The following is a 17,817-nucleotide window of genomic DNA, read 5'->3' as shown; positions in this document are numbered from 1 at the left end:
GAGAGAGAAAACGGGGAACTATAGACCAGTTAGACTGACATCAGTAGTCAGGAAAATGCTGGAATCTATTATTAAGGAAGTGGTAACAGGGCACTTAGAAAATCATGATATGATTAGGCAGTGTCAACAAGATTTAATGAAAGGGAAATCATGATTGATAAATTTATTAGAGTTTGTTGAGGATGTAACTAGCAGGGTAGATAAAGGGGAACCAGAGGATGTAGTATATTTTGATTTTCAAAAGGCATTCAATAAGGTGCCTCATAAAAGGTTGTTACACAAGATAAGGGCTCATGGGGTTGGGGGTAATATATTAGCATGGATAGAGGATTTGTTAACAGACAGAAAACAAAGATTAGGAATAAACGGGTCATTTTCAGGTTAGCAAGCTGTAATTAATGTGGTGCCGGAAGGATCAGTGCTTGGGCCTCAGCTATTTACAATCTATATTAATGACTTAAATGTAGGGACCAAGTGTAATGTATCCAAGTTTGCTGATGATACAAAGCTATGTGGGAAAGTAAGCTGTGAGGAGGACACAAAGAGTCTGCAAAGGGATATAGACAGGTTAAGTGAGTGGGCAAGAAGATGGCAGATGGAGTAGAACGTGGGAGAAATATGAAGTTATTCACTTTGGTAGGAAGAATAGAAAAACAGAATATTTTTTAAATGGTGCAAAACTATTAATGCGGGTGTTCAGAGAGATCTGGGTGTCCTCGTACAACAAACACAAATAGTTAGCATGCAGGTACAGCAAGCAATTAGGAAAGCAAATGGCATGTTGGCCTTTATTGCAAGGGGATTGGAGTACAAGAGTAAGCAAGCCTTACAACAATTGTACAGGGCTTTGGTGAGACCTCACTTGGAGTTTTGATCTCTTTATCCAAGGAAGGATATACTTGCCTTAGAGGCAGTGCAATGAAGTTTCACTAGATTGATTCCTGGGATGAGAGGGTTATCGTATGAAGAGATATTGAGTAGAATGGGCCTGTACTCTCTGGAGTTTAAAAGAATGAGAGATGATCTCATTGAAACATAAGATTCTGAGGGGGCTTTACAGGGTAGAAGCTGAGCGGTTGTTTCCCCCGGCTGAAAAGTCTGGAACTGGGGGGCACAGTCGCAGGATAAGGGATCGGCCATTTAGGAGGAGGAATTTCTTCACTCAGAGGGTTGTGAATCTTTGGAATTCTCTACCCCAGAGGGCTGAGTCATTGAGTATATTCAAGGCTGAGATAGATAGATTTTTGGACTCTAGGGGAATCAAGGGATACGGGGATTGGGCGGAAAAGTGGAGTTGAGGTTGAAGATCAGCCATGATCTTATTGAATGGCGGAGCAGGCTCGAGGGACTGTATTGCCTACTCCTGCTCCTATTTCTTATGTTCTTATTTTCTTCTGTTCAAATCTCTCACATCGTCAGGCTCAGTACACCTCTCCAATTGTGTCAACAGCACTCACTGCTTAAACAAGGATGGTCAAAAAAGTAAACAGAAATAGACAAAAACAATTGTCAGAGTTGGCCATTTTTCTTTTGGACTGCTTGATTTTTTAAAGTAGTAATGATGGAGTGGAAAGCCATTTAATATTGCTGGTTAACAAACTTGGCAATTGCAATTTGGCATTGCTCCTATTTTTAGTTGTTTATTGAGTAAAACAAAATATTTCCATAACCTTAATTCAGAAGTCATTACAGTAAGCATGCATACATCACAACTTTCAAATGTCCATGCCTTGACTAATTTACTTTTTATTACACAATTTCAAGAAATTGATGTAGGGGTTTAAACTTTAACCCTCCACTGGAAAAGTCTTATCATTTTTTAAATGTCTATATAACAGATAGTTCAGTCCTACTAAACAAATTAATATTAAACTCGCAATCTAACTGAAAGATCAAAGAAGTTTTATTTGACATCAAATCAAACGAGGAAAATAATTGCATCGAACATTTCAAAAACCTAACAGATATCACTAACTTATGAAATCACTCGGCACAATTTGAAAAACTGAATTAAATATATAAAATACTGAACTTTATCACAATACCCATCTACAAATAAGAGAAATCATGAATAGTGAAGGGTCACACCTGAAACATTAACTGACTGTCCCGAGTGTGCATTTCCAGCATGTTCTGTTTTATAATTTTATCTGAATTAGATATACAAGAACATCTGTGATGGAGCTAAAATATGCTATGACTGTTGGTTCCAGTTTTCTTACGTGTTACAAAATGGTATAAAACAATTAAATTTCAATGCCTCATGAAACGTGTAATGCCTGAAGCCAATAGGTATGAGCCTTCACATGTAGACAGATTTTCAGAAAAGGAAAGTTGATTTAAGAGCATAATTACAGAAAGTGACTAGATACACTACGATATAAAACAGGCGATGACAGCCTGAATTATTCAAAAGTTTGTTCAAAGATGTACTGTCTTAGTAATGTAGTAAAATAGTTCTCAAGGCAATGAAGCAATAAAATATGACAAACATATTCAGTAGATAGCCTGGCAGAGACCCGAGAGGAACAACATTGGTTAAACAAAGCAAAGATAAACGCAAGAATGAACTCTTACTTTGGTGATATTTTCCTCCTGTTCCAAGCTTTGTCCGTTAGGACAGGATACTGAGTGATGTTCAAGAACTTTTGATTCTTATTTTGAAACCTGAGTAACACCTCCTGCTATACAATATGAATTACAAAAACGTGAGTAACAAATTAGATAGAAAGCAACATACCTACAGGACAATAAAACGATCATAAATTGTTTTTCTCCTACCCCTTAGCCTTGTCCTCCATGGACTTAACTACACTGATAAGAAGTTAAAGTATTACATAAGTTTAATATTTCTTGTATTGTGTGACCTGTAGCCAAAAAAAAATGTGGGAGGAATCATTGTACGGTTGCTGTGTGAAAGTATAGCTGCTCACGACATTAGCTGTTAATTATTCACCGCTGGTTAAATGTTGGTTGTTTTCTTGAATCTTCCTATGTTTGAAAGGATCGTTATTTAATTACCACTTTAGGACATTGGGCTCTGTGCTTGTTTTTAACTGTAAAATGCCTCATTTTAAAGTATTAACTAAAATCCGGAAGGGTTACTGTGATGGCAAAACAGGTAATTTTTAAACTCACACAGCTTCTAAGATTTGTATCCTAATTCCTATTTTAACTATGCTCCAATGATGATAGAAGTCCTTTACAATATTACTTAAGTTTATTTTGTAACATACTTACTTGAATTGAATTTGGCCAGTCTCAACCCAATTTCTAGTAGGCCGGACCCCAGTACCAAAACCCTCACAACTTAATGCTATTTTGGCATTGAATTAGCAATCTTACCCAAAGAGTCCAAAAAGATGGATAGTTCAAGAAATGCAGCAGAAACTCCTCAATGGAGGTTGGAGTTCTGACACATTGGGGAAATTTTAACCCCCAAGAATGGGTGGGTTGGAACAGGTAGGAAGTTAAAATAATAGAAATTTGAAGCACGACCTCAACCCAGCTCCAACTTTCGGGCTTAACGGAGGCGTGTTTGGCTGTGTGTGAGTAATCTACTCGCCAGAGGTGGGTCAATAATAAGTACAGGCGAGTCAGTCTGAGCAATTCAGATGATTAGCAGATGTTAATGAAGTGATTTTCAATTGAATTCAACAGGCAATAGAATTTAACACCTCCAGCACAGGTTTCCCGGGCTGCAGGAATCCCGGCAGGTGAAAGGAGATGAGATGGGCCGGATGCATAAAGTAAGTGACTTTATGGCAATGCTTGAGGGCCAGGAGGTGCAGGAATGCTTCCCCGCGGCTCATCAAGTTTACCTTTTAAACACCCGCAATCGGCCGACCCTCCTCCCATGATGTCCAACATCCCCCTCCACAATGTCCAACTTCCCCACCACCCCCGCGATCGGCCCCACATCCAAACCCCGAATACTACGATCTCTCCCCAACCCCCGCATCCAAACCCCCAAAACCCCGATCTCTCCCTGACCCCCCACATCCAAACCCCAAAGTCCCCGACCTCTTGCCGGCTGCTTTGCCACCCGACAGGCAGTCAGCCTGTCAATCTGGCTGGCTGTTGAGCGTGAAACCTGTTGAAAAAATCCTACCGTCAAAATCATCACATGCGGGAAACCCTTAATTCCAGGTTTCCTGTCTGAAAATCCCCCCACCTGCTTTCTTCCTGGCTCCGAGTAAATATCAGGGCCGTTGCTGCTTCGGAATGGAAGAGCTTTCAGTGGAAATTTTCTATTCTGCGCTTCTGGCACATGCTGGGAAGTACATATCATACCCCCAGCCCACGATTTTCCAATATGCACTCGCACAGAAAAGCCTACTTTATTCTCTACCTTCCAATGTTGTACCTGACCTAAGAGAGCTAATACTGACTCTGGGTACCCAAAATAGTAAAAAGTGCCCTATTCACTAGCGATGACAGAGCTAACAAAAATTTAGTACTAAAAACAAAATTAAAATATATACTTTGGGTTCAACATTTTAGGACACCATCCTTTCACTGTGAGATCTAGGATTAGAACTAGGTTTGAATCCCTTACCAGACTGATAAGCTGAAAGTCTCCTCCTCATGGACATAAGGCCCTACATGAACTGAATTTGGAGAGTACCAACCCAGTTCCTAGTAGATGAATCCTGAAGGTTAATGTGAGCTGCGATGGTCTGAGATGCCATTCTGGTTCTTGGCTCACTGGGCACTTTAGTAAACTCTCTCAATCTCCAAAATTGGCTCTTCTTTCATTCGTCAATTGATCTTGTGTGATTAGCAAAACACTGAAATACCTCTTTTGTGCACCTGCATCAATCACCATGGTGACGTGCTCCTAGGCCTGTTTTTCCCATTGCACCTGGCTTTTAAACTTTTTTTGTTAAGGCTTCTGTCTGCCTAGCATGCTTTGCTGTTGCACCCCCCACCCCGCCCAAAACCCAGCCTTGCTGCCATGCTCCCCTGACCTCTCACCCTCAATGGCCATGCTGCTGCCCTTCATGCTGCTGTTTCCCTCTCCACCGTTATTACATCACATTGAGCAACAATGAGTAATTATTAAAATTTAACATTCTCTGTGATTTTCGTGCACAACCAGAGATTCTATTGTCAGAGATATTGGCCCATATATTGTGCAGTGCTTTAACGTTTCTCACATTCAGTGAGCATGAAATTAGAAAGAATGGGTCACAAAAGACTAACATACCATGAATAATTATTCCTATCACATTAGAGTAAGGCACTGTAAATAATAGTGTGAATGATATCTCCCCAACAATAATACTTCACTATTGTTTTATATTTGTGACCGATCCATAACACATAAGTCACGTACCACACAATATGAATGTCTATCAAGCGACATTGACAAAACACCATTAGCAATCAAATTACACCGAGTTGCATTGAGTCTACAGCACAGAAACAAGCCATTCGGCCCAACTGGTCTATGCCAGCATTTACGCTCCATTTGAGCCTCCTCCCACCCCTCTTCCTCTAACCCTATCAGTATAATCTTCTATTCCTTTCTCCCTCATGTGCTTATCTAGCTTCCCCTTAAATGCATCTATGCTGTTTGCCTCAACTGCTCCTTGTGGTAGCAAGTTCCACATTCTTACCACTCTTTGGGTAAAGAATTTTCTCCTGAATTCCCTATTGGATTTAGCAGTGACTATCTTATATATATGACCTATAGTTTTGGATTCCCCCACAAGTGAAAACATTTTCTCTACGTCTACTCCATCAAACCCTATCATTATCTTAAAGGTCTCTATCAGGTTATCCCTCAGCCTTCTCCTTTCGAGAGAAAAGAGCCCCAGCCTGTTCAGCCTTTCCTGATAAGTATATCCTTTCAGTTCTGGTATCATCCTTGCGAATCGTTTTGCACCTTCTCTAATGCTTCTATATCCTTTTTATAATAGGAAGACCAGAACTGTTCACAGTACTCCAAGTGTGGTCAAACCAAGGTTCTACACAAGTTTAACATAACTTCTCTGCTCTTCAGTTCTATCACTTTAGAAATGAACCCCAGTGCTTGGTTTGCTTTTTTTATGGTCTTATTAACCTGCATCGCTACTTTTAGTGATTTGAGTATTTGTACCCCAAGATGTCTTTGCTCCTCTACCCCACTTAGACTCTTATTATCCAAGCAGTATGCGGCCTCCTTATTCTCCCTACCAAAATGCACCACCTCATACTTATCTATATTGAAATTCATTTGCCAATTACACACCTATTCTCCAAGTTTATTAACCTCTTCTTGCATTTTGATACACTCTTCCTTTGTACTAACTATACCCCCCAATTTGGTGTCGTCCTCAAATTTTGAAATTGTGCTTCAGATTCCCGAGTCCAAATCGTTAATGTAAATTGTGAGCAACAGTGGTCCCAGCACCGATCCCTGTGGAGCAGCACTTCCTACCTTTTGCCAGTCTGAGTAGATACCTGTAACCCCTACTCTCTGTTTTCTGTTTTGTAGCCAGCTTGCTATCGACTCTGCTACCTGTTCCCTGACTCCACATGCTCAGACCTTAGTCACCTACAATGCAGTACTTTATCAAAGGTCTTTTGAAAATCCAAATATATTACATCGACGACATTACTCTTGTCTACTCTTTCTGTTACTTCTTCAAAGAATTCAATAAGGTTGGTCAAACGTAACTTTCCCTTCTGAAATCCATGCTGACTATTCTTTATTATATTTTCATTTTCTAAATGTTTTTCTATTACATCTTTGAGTAAAGATTTCATTACATTTCCTACCATCGAACCCAACTGGTCTATTGTTCCCTGGACTTGTTTTATCTCCCCTTTTAAGTATAGGAATAACATTAGCGGTCCACCAGTCCTCTGGCACTAATCCCTTTTCTAATGATTTTTTTATATATACGTAATAGTGCCTCTGCTATCTCTTCCCTAACTTCAAATGCTCTCCTGGCTGGCCTCCCATCTTCCACCTTCCATAAACTTCAGCTCATCCAAAACTCAGCTGCCCATATCCAAACTCGCACCAAGTCCCGTTCTCCCATCACCCCTGTGCTTCCTAACCTACATTGGGTCCTGGTCTGGGAGCAACTCGATTTTAAAATTGTCATCCTTGTTTTCAAATCCATCCATGGCCTCGCTCCTCCCTACCTCTGTAACTTCCTCCAGCCCTACAACCCTCTGCAATCTCTGCGCTCCTCCAATTCTTGTCTCTTGCGCATCCCCGATTTTAATTGCTCCACCATTGGCGACCATGCCTTCAGCTGCCTAGGCCCCAATCTCTGGAATTCTCTCCCTAAACCTCTCCACCTCTCTCCCTCTCTCTCCTCCTTTAAGACACTCCTTAAAACTTACCTCTTTGACCAAGCTTTTGGTTACCTGTCATAATACCTCCTTATGTGGCTCGGTGTCAAATTTTGTTTGCTAATGCTCCTGTGAAGTGCCTTGGGATGTTTTACTATGTTAAAGGCGCTATATAAAATGCAAGTTGTTGTTGTTGTTTTTTTTTAATGTGCATGGATGCAATCCATCCGGACCAGGAGTTTTATCCTCTCTAAGTTTGATTAGTTTATCAATTATCTCCCCCCTTTCTATCTTTAAATGTCTTTGTATCTTTTTTGATCTCTTTTTCTAATATCATGCCCAACCTGTTAGTGTCCCTGGTAAATACTGAGGCAAAGTAATTATACAATATTTCTGCAATTTTGCTATAATTACCTATGAGATTATCTTGTGCATCCCTTTTCTTCCCAATGTCATTGGTCCCAACATGGACTCAATAACTGGATCTTCCCCCTCCTTTTCCAAGTTCCTCTCCAGTTGCTCCAAGATATCCTTTACCTTTGCTCCAGGTAGGGAACACACCCTCCTTTGCTCTCGGTCGCGACTGCAGAGGATGCTATCTATCCCCCTGATTATCAAATCCCCTATGACTACAATCTTTCTATTCTGCTTCTCCCCCACTTGGACTGCCTCCTGCTCCAAAGTGTCATGGTTAGCATTCTGGCTGTCCACCCCACAGCCTGCATCCTTATCCTCACAGGTAGAAAGTACATTGTACCTGTTGGACAGGACCAGTGTCTGCGCGACCTCCTCCTCTATCTCCCCTCGGTTCCTCCTTGCCCTGCTGACTGACAGTCACACTCTCCCCTTTCTGTACCCGTGCTTTCCTCTGAGGTGTGACTTTACTCTGGAGAAAACTATCCAGAAATTAGTCCCCCTCTCTCATGTGTCGGAATGTCTCTAACTCACACTCCAGCTCAAGGACTCTGAGCCGGAGTGTCTCAAGGCAGAGACATTTCCTGCAGATGTGGCAATCCGGGACAATCGAACTGTCCACAAACTCCCACATGTCACAGTCCCGAGACATAGCCCGCACGGCCATTTCTAGTTTTATTTATTTATTTGTTAGTTAGTTAGTTAATACTAATTTAATTCTAGGACTAATACAAACACTTAAGGTCTAGATTGTATTTATTAAATGGAATTTAACTTGATATTAAATTAACCAGTAATTAATTATTGAGAATATTTGTTTAACTATTTATTTATAGTTTATGGTTAAAAATAGAGTGTGTACAGTAAATTAAACACTTAGCTTAATTTCCTCGGCTTCCGCCGTGCCCCCCTCTGCGCTGACTATAACGTCACTTTTTGAGATTTTTCCCTGAGTTTGTTTAAACTGTTCCGGTTTCCCGCTCTTTATCACTCGGTATTATTGTCAAGTTTAAAGCAGGAGCATTTAGTACTTATTCCAGATTTTTTTTATTAATAATGAGGTCTTCCAAAAAGATATTTTCCTGGATAAACAAGGAAAATTGATATTCTTTGGTGTTCTGCTCAAGCGCATCCACAGGGAGCACATCCTATCCAATACAGTGTCAATAGTCTGCAGACTGATGTGGAGCCATTTTTTCACTCTACTCCACACCATGGCCTATAAATTGCATCACACAGTGCCTGTTTTTGGGACAAAAAATGGGAGCTTGCAGATCAAATATGGCACGCTCAGTCTGCATCGGGAGAGTGCCGCATGCTAATTTGGTTAGGGTACCCTGGAGTCATCGAGGGCACCCGCCTAAAACTAGCGTTGGCCCATGCCTGTGCAGATGGAGGGCCTATCGCCTGTTTCAGGCCCCTTTGGGAAATTGGACCACGACTGCTGTGGTCAGTTTTCTTGAGCCTAAAGCAACCAGGCCAGCAGTCCTTAAAAGGACCGCAAGAGGCTGTCACCATAAAAGTAAGTAAAAAAGAGAACCAGGAGGAGCAGGAGCTCGCCCATCCTCCCAATCATCTCCCTGCCATCCTTGACTTACTGTAGGCCCCATGCTGGTGTCCCCGCCAGCCAACTTTCCTGCAGCGTACTGGTTTTGGAGTGCATCTAGTGCCCCCAGCATCTGGGTCGTGTCCTGATGATGCAAGAGGATCAATTTCACGTTGTCCTCTAGTGCATCAGTTTCAGCACGGCAGTTGTTGCCGCCGTCGGGAGACAAGGCACCAAGTTGCTTATTATTTACAGTCTATGAGGTAACAAAATCAAGGCTAGCTTATTAGCATCTTAACTACCTATTGTCTTAATGCCTCCTTTTAGTGAATTGGGTTCGATTTTAACTCACAGGCAGGAATGCGGCCTAGCGAGCGGCTGGCCAGTCCTGGAGCAGCAGCGGTGCGGTCCAAACGATTTTACCAGCTATGTCATTACCAATCTGCAAGACAAACCACCCAGGAGGCCACCGTGCAAGTCTTCAGATCCATTTTAACTGCCCCCTCCCCCCTCCACCACCAGGGATATGCCGGGGGAGGGGTTAAAATTTCCCCACGTTTTTAAAATTAAAATTAAAAGTAACTGTTTTATCAATTTTTTTTGTTGTAAAACAGTCAAAAAGCCTAAAGCACGATAATGAGATTTTATTTTTATCCCTTTTAAGTTCCTGTTTGCTCACGACTCCCTCGCTGGATGTCAACCTCAACAATAAATCTAAAGCAATCTGATTTAGTAGTTCCCAATTTATTTTACATCTTTTAACTACTGCCTCCAGTAAAAACAACTCTCACACCATTTAACTAAGGATATGGATAGTGGTAAGGATTGAAAAATATTGGGAGTGATTTTTGTCTGCCTACCATTCAACTTTTCGGTATGAAGACGATTTACAAGGGGTCTTGATTTAAGCAGCCAATGTTCCCACCCAGCACAGGCGGGACCCTATTGCAGATCAGTAAATGAGAGCCTTTTGGTGGTTTTAGGACCCAGGAACCATTTTGGCTGCCCCTCGCATTGCTATCGCCAGTTCCTCAAACCACAGGCGGTACCAGTTGGGAGGCCGCCATTAAAGGGATGCTCAGCCGTTCCCAGGTGAAATGCTGCAGCAAGACCTGCAACCAACTGCTGGAGCCAGCACAGCATTACCTGCTACAGTCAAGGTCACTGCAGTGTCCAACTTCTTTGCCTTCAGCTGGTTCCAAGCTGTCGCAGGGGATATCAGTAACATCAGTCAGTCTGTAGTTCATGCTTGAAGTAAGCACGTAACTGATACCATTTTTGCCAGAACAAACAGTTTCATCACGTTCCCCATGGACATCCAGAAGCAGCAGATAGGGCTCTGGGGTTTGCTCAGATTGCAGGATTCTCTCAAATCCAGGACATCATTGGCTGCACCCACATCGCCCTAAGGGGCCCTTCAGATGAGCCCAGTGCTTTCATGAATGACAAGAGCTTCCATTCCATTAATGTGCAACTGGTGTGTGATGATCAGCAGCACATGATGCAGGCACAATCCTGGCAGCTGCCATGATGCTTTTGTCTTGCACCAATCCTCCGCCCTCTCACCTTTTGACCCTGCACAAGAAGTGATCTCTTCCCCCCTGTAATGCATTATGTCTTCCAACCTAGCGATCTCCCCGTAATGTCTTCCCCCACCCCCGGCCACAATCTCCCCTGTGATCTCTTCCCCATGATCTCTGCTCTCTGCAATCTCTTCCCCGCAATCGCTCCCTCGTGATGCCCCCCACTCCCACCCCCATCTCTCCCTCCCTCCTCTTCACTCCACAGCTGCTGCCTTCTAGCTGTGGCCTTCCCATCTGACAGCCAGCCAGCTTCTCAATATGACAGGTTGCTGGCCAGGAAACAGAGAAAAATAATTCAAATTAGGTCCTCCCATTAAATTCTGGAGAATCCTGCAATCTGAGCAAACCCCAGAGCCCTATCTGCTGCTTCTGGATGTCTATGGGAACACCTTGAATTAGATCGCCCCCTCCCCCACACCTCCCGCTCCCTCCCTGCCTCCCCGTAAATATCGGGGCTGTTAACTCAGTTTCTCTCTCTACAGATGCTGCCTGACCTGCTGCGTATTTCCAGCATTTTCTGTTTTTATGCTAGTATATGTAATATGTACAATTCTAGAATACCAGAATTCTGGGCTGTTGTAGGTTTTTTTATTCCTCTGGACTATTTTGGCTTCTTCTGTGGATGCCTTAACTTTTCTGCCTCCTCCTTCACTGATAAATCCATCCCCACTTACTTCCTTAATGTCTTTTGCCTTGCCCACTCTTTCCTCCTTTGTGCCCTATTTACATAATGGCAGCAATCCAACTGCAAAGTATAGAAGTGCATGTATTGTTAATCTCATAAGGTCTGAAAATCCTAATGCTCTGTTACATTGCATGGCTTTGTACCTAGCTATGAGAATAAGAGTGGTGCTTTTTGTGAACAACAAGAACAACTTACATTTCTATAGCTGTTTTAATGTAGTAAAATGTACCAAGGCGCTTTACAGGAGTGTAATCAGACAAAACAAAATCGACACCAAGCCATAGGAGGAAACATTAGGACAGGTGGTCAAAGAGGTAGGTTTTAAGGAGTGACTCAAAGGAAGAGATAAATATGGAGAGTTTTAGGAAGGGAATCCCAGAGCTTGGGGCCTAGACAGCTGAAGGCATGGCTGCCAATAGAGGGACGAAGGAAGTCTTGGATGCAAAAGAGGCCAGAATTGGAGGAACGCAGAGTTCTTGGAGGGTTGTAGGGCTGGAAAAGGTTACAGAGATAGGGAGAGGTGTGGTCATTGAGGGATTTGAATATGTGGATGAGATTTTTAAGATCGAGGCGTTTGTGGAACGAGAGCGTAGGGATGATGAAGCAAAGGTATTTGCTCATCAAAGGAACAGGCAGCAAAGAGTTTGTCTGGCGAGGAACTGGGTGGATGGGTTTTGTTGACAGGTTATGTTCCTACAGTAATCAACATCAAAAACAGAGTACATGTTCAATACCTTGGCTCAGTACATTGCTACAAAAATCAAACCAAAATAACATCCTCAAGATTAGGTGATGGCAGAATAGTCATTGCCAACAAATAAACAATGTGGAATTGAAACAATCCCACACGCTCTACATTACGATGTAAAGCCTACAAAATGCTCCAACATTTGTCATCTCATTATGGTTGTGTAACAGCACACGGCAACAAAATACAGTCCCTGCTTATATAATAGGATAAGAATTAACCGAAAAGGAGGAATCCATTACAAGATATTCAGTGGAAAAAGAAAGGAATTCAGTTTGTTAATGATCTTTAATGAGAGACATTACAGCCTAATTAGTCAGAAATTGTGCCTCCCTGGTAGAACAAAAGTGGAATGTTTTCAGATTAGCACAAATACGATTTACACTTTAAAGCAAAAAGCAAAGCAATACAGTTGCTGGAAATCTGAAATAAAAACAAAAAAATTGCTGGAAACACTCAGCAGGTCAGGCTGTATTTGTAAAGAGAGGAAAATTAATTTCCTCTCTCCGCAGATGCTGCTTGACCTGCTGAGTGCTTCCAGCATTTACTGTTTCTATTTAAAATTTACAGTTTATAACCTGATCTTGTATTTTCATTAAATGTAATAATTAATTGCATTTTAACAGTCTTAAAAATGTTTTTTCCAATGGCTGAGAGATATTATGTTGCTGCAATACCAACATACAATTCAGTGTAATTTATTCCAACATTATTTTGTATTGATTATATAAATAAATTAAACTAAATTACAAACTATATCTGCATCACTGTTAAAGACGTAGAATTAGTAATGGTCATTAATACATTTTTGCCAATTGTAATACCCCAAGCAACACTCTAGTCTTAATCACCACAGATTATAAATTGAACCTGGAAGTTTCTGCTCTGGTGCCTTAATCTACTAGGGAATTAGGAGCTCAAATTTTGCTTGTAAATAGCGGGTTACCTCTCTCTCGATACAGTAGGCTCCCTTTTCTCCAATATCTCAGGTAACTTTAGAAAGCTGTCCCTTGATTCAGGGCATAAACACCTCCCTCCCAGAAGTTCAGCAGTGCTCAAGGATTTTTGTTTGGAAAGGAGACTTGTTGAGTTAGTCAGTATAATGGGATTTTTATATTAAGCTAGTGGCGCTAGGTTCCCGAACCACGAATCTCCCACAGCCAGCTGTAAGCCAAATATTAAACCCCTCGGACTTGCTAAGACCAGCAGCCCATTAAATACAGGTCTTCCTGGCAGTTTCACATTCAGCTTGCAGCTTGCAGCATGCTGCTTGACTGTTGTGAGGATAGGGTCAGAAAACTGTGGGGATCTGAAAAGGTTTGAAAGTTATAGGGGATTTTTCCTCATCCAAAAGCAAACTGCAAAAGATAGAAATGAAAATGGAAATTCTTCAAGTGGTGAGCTCCCATTCTGATACCACACTCCAAATGATTGTTCAGATTAATGGAAAACTCAACACATTAGCCAAAGGCCTTGGTTAAATGAGAAGAATGATTTTCAATCAAAATGTTTGGCATTCAAATGCGAATGCTAAAAGACCCTGAAAAAATAAGCCAAAAATCAATCACAACGAGAGCAGGTCATGTTGAAATTTAACTATAGAACTCCCTGAAGAGACTACAGATACAAATACTAGAAATAATTGTTGGAGATATTATAGGACAAATGCTTAGCCCATTTGTATGACAATCATAGAATCATAGAATGATGCAGCACAGAAAGAAGTCACTCGGCCCATCGTGCCTGTGCCGGCTCTTTGGTAGAGCTATCCTATTAGTTCCACTCCCCTGCTCTTTCCCCATAGCTCTGTACATTTTTCCCTTCAAGTATTTATCCAATTCCCTTTTTAAAGTTATCATTGAATCTGCTTCCACCACCCTTTCAGGCAGTGCATTCCAAATCACAAAAGCTTGCTGCGTAATTTTTTTTTCCTCGTGTTGCCTCTGATACTTTTGCCAATCACCTAAAATCTGTGTCCTCTATTTACCGACCCTTCTGCCACTGGAACAGTTTCTCGTTATTTACTCTATCAAAACCCTTCATGATTCTGAACACCTCTATCAAATTTCCTCTTAACCTTCTCTGCTCTAAAGAGAACAACCCCAGCTTCTCCAGTGTCTCCACATAACTGAAGTCTCCAATCCTTGGTACCATTCTAGTAAATCTCTTCTGCATCCTCTCTAAGACCTTGATATCCTTCCTAAAGTGTGGTGCCCAGAATTGAGCACAATACTCCAGCTGGAGCCTAACCAGTGTTTTATAAAGCTTTAGGATAACTTCCTTGCTTTTGTGCTCTATGCCCCTATTAATAAAGCCCAGGATCCTTTATGCTTTTTTATCAGCCTTCTCAACTTGTCCTGCCACCTTCAAAGATTTGTGTACATACACCCCAGGTCTCCCTGTTCCTGCACCCCCTTTAAAATTGTACCATTTAATTTATATTGCCTCTCCTCATTCTTTCTACCAAAATGTATCACTTTACACTTCTCTACATTAAATTCCATCTACCATTTATCTGCCCATTTTACCAGTCTGTCTATGTCCTTCTGAAGCCTGTTACTATCCTCCTCATTGTTTACGACACTTCCGAGTTTTGTATCATCTGAAAACTTTGAAATTAAACCCTGTATACCCAAGTCCAGGTCATTAATATATATAAATAAGAGCAGTGGCCCTAATACCGACCCCTGGGGAACACCACTGTATACTTCCCTCCAGTCTGAAAAACAACCGTTCACCACTACTCTCTGCTTTTTGTCCCCTACCCAATTTTGTATCCACATTGCCACTATCCCTTTAATCACATGGGCTTCAATTTTGCCAACAAATCTATTATGTGGTACTTTATCGAATGCCTTTCGAAAGTCCATATACACATCAACCTTACTACCCCCATTAACCCTCTGTCCGCTATTTTAAATGAAGAATTAACCCATTTATTTTAATAACACCTCTAGCAAATTCTAGTCTATATATCAGATTAAATTCATTAACTGCAGGGAAGAAGGGATTAACATTCCTACCACTTGCTGGAGTAGCAAAGATGTTGAGGCTTTTCAGAGGATTTTTTAAGAACAGACTACCTGGATCAAAAATATATTCATGGAGTCAAAACTTACTATTTTTGTATCTATCCTACACAATAATTACAGTTAATTCAGGGTAATTATATAAGGTAATTTCATGGAATATTAATTACATCAGTTCCCTCGCTACAAGGGTGAAAATCGTGGCATCATTAAGCATAAAAAAATGTGATATCAGGCTGATCGAGAAAATCTGAAACTGAAGCATAACTGATCGATTTAAGCGAAGGCTTCTCATTTAATTCACACAGTTGAGGGGGTAACGATCCTAATTAGGAAGATACAAGTTAAGACACTTCTTCTGATGAGACTTTTGATGAGTGCAGTAGGGGGAGACATGATGCCAAATTAGACTGTTAGATTGAGAAGAAATTTAATATCTAATAATTGGCACAATTCTGATATCTGATCATGTTCCTTTGTATTATCTCTAGTAATAAATTCTAAAATCTTACTTCATAGATATTAGAGACTGGATGAAACCCTCCTTAAAGTTTTACAAACAATTGAGCCAAAACGTTCAGTCACAAGAAGAGTATTGTCAAATCCTGGGGTGGGGTTTGTATCACTATGGAATGAACTTGATGGTACATTATGTGGCCAATGATTTTCTTCTCTCAGCAGCTTAAGGCATAAAGAAACTGAAGCTAGAGCATGCTAGCTGCTCATCCACTCATCAGGACACATAAGGTTACTACAAAGGAAAGAAGAGCTGTTGGACAAAGCTGGGGGCTTTTAAAGTGGCATTTGAACCTCTGGAGCAATCAAGAGCTGCTACAAAGTTAGATTATGATACAGTGTGTCATGATGCGAGAAGGGTCATTCGTGAGATGAAGCAGGACTAGTGGGTGTGCTTAACTGCAAGGATGCAGAATTACACAAAAAAATATTTTAAATTTCCTTTCCATTCTTTAAAATCTGTCATCAATAATGGTCAAAAGAGCTCCTCTGTGTTACTGCTAATGACTGATGAGTTTAGTGCTCACTGACAAACCTGTGACGACAACCATGGAAAGAGCATTATACTGAGTTGACATCTGTAGCAAAGACCCATTTGAATAGAAGTTGAAAAAACTGGTAGATTGGTGTACAGAACAAAGGCCTTAATGAACCAGATAAATGGACGGAAGTGAATTCTGCATTGCCTTTTTCAAGTAATGGCAGTGTGGCTCCTTAGGAGGGATCTGTTGGCCTTGGAGGGAGTGCAGTGTAGATTTACTAGAATGATACCTGGACTCCAAAGGATAAATTATGAGGAGAGATTACACAAACTAGGGTTGTGTTCCCTAGAATTTAGAAGATTAAGGGGTGATTTGATCAAAGTTTTCAAGGTATTAAGGGGAACTGATAGGGTAGATAGAAACTATTTCCACTGGTTGGGGAGTCTAGGTCTAGGGGACATAGCCTAAAAATTAGAGCCAGGACTTTCAGGAGTGAAGTTAGGAAACACTTCTACATGCAAAAGGTGATAGAAGTTTAAAACACTCTTCCACAAATGGCAGTTGATGCTAGCTCCATTATTAATTTTAAATATTAGATTGATAGATTTTTGTTAACCAAAGGTGTTAAGGGATATGGGGCTAAGGCAGGTATATGGAATTAGGTCACAGATCAGCCATGATCTCATTGAATGGCGGAACAGGCTCAAGGGACTAAATGGCTTACTCCTGTTCCTATGTTCCTATGTATTCATGCCCAAATTCCTCAGAGCGGCACTAGAGGAGAAAAAAGAGAAATGGCAATGTTGTTGAAGAACAGTGCCAGGGGCTGATGATTCTATTTGAGGCACAATTCCCCTCGGTGTTCCAGAGCACAGTTATTGTTTCCATCCATGTGAAGGGGGACCCTAATGAGCCCCAAAACTCCATAGGAACGTCATAGATACTATTGGCTCTTAGGGTGATTCTTTGAGTCATGGCATGAGGTCTGCAAAAGAGGAAGGAACCGTCTAGATTTTGTTCTGATGAGGAATGCGTAGGACAGTTGTGGCTTTATGCAAGATCGCAGAATGTTGTACAGTTTAGGGAAAACCCACTTACATTGTTTCCATTGATTTTTATAAGGCTTTTGGTCTTATATTACATGATTCCCTCATGAATAAGCTGGATTTTATCCAAGATATGTACTCCAGCTCTATGATTCATGTGAGGGTAAATAGATGACTCACTAAACCCATCTATCTTGAAAGAAAAGTGAGACAAGTTTGTCCATTGTTACTCATTCTATTCAATGTCTTCATCAGTGACATGTTGAATGATATCAAAATGGTATCATAGACGTGGGGTGCCTGTTCGGGTCATCTCTGAGAATACTGAGGTGCTTCTCTTTGCAAGTGATATTGTGTTCTGATACACTCAACTGGGGAGTCCCAAATATTGATTAATATGAATATCTAGGGGTCCTGTAGTTGTTGACTTCAGCCTAGACCTAGTCTTCCTGGACCTTATAGAGAAGAAGCAAAAGGT

At 41.2% G+C, this 17,817-nt stretch overlaps 1 protein-coding gene and 1 long non-coding RNA gene across 3 annotated transcripts in view; one reads left to right on the top strand and one right to left on the bottom strand.

Moving 5' to 3' along the window:
• Nucleotides 1-2,865, bottom strand: part of si (sucrase-isomaltase) — a 130,942-nt gene extending 128,077 nt beyond the window's left edge. Inside the window, exons 1-2 of one of the 2 annotated variants that reach the window (XM_067995363.1) lie at nucleotides 2,782-2,865; nucleotides 2,578-2,684 (exon numbers count right to left, since the gene is read on the bottom strand). The gene's annotated coding sequence lies outside the window, so the exon portion shown is untranslated. The remainder of the gene's footprint in view (nucleotides 1-2,577; nucleotides 2,685-2,781) is intronic. The other variant, XM_067995364.1, reaches the window with a different exon arrangement.
• Nucleotides 2,593-17,817, top strand: part of LOC137331526 (uncharacterized) — a 32,799-nt gene continuing 17,574 nt past the window's right edge. Inside the window, exons 1-2 of the long non-coding RNA XR_010965516.1 lie at nucleotides 2,593-2,708; nucleotides 3,661-3,749. This is a non-coding gene — a long non-coding RNA (uncharacterized lncRNA). The remainder of the gene's footprint in view (nucleotides 2,709-3,660; nucleotides 3,750-17,817) is intronic.

This window comes from Heptranchias perlo, chromosome 13 (genome assembly GCF_035084215.1).
Source record: "Heptranchias perlo isolate sHepPer1 chromosome 13, sHepPer1.hap1, whole genome shotgun sequence".
In the NCBI taxonomy this organism is placed as follows: domain Eukaryota; kingdom Metazoa; phylum Chordata; class Chondrichthyes; order Hexanchiformes; family Hexanchidae; genus Heptranchias; species Heptranchias perlo.
This window is presented reverse-complemented; position numbering and strand designations above follow the sequence as displayed.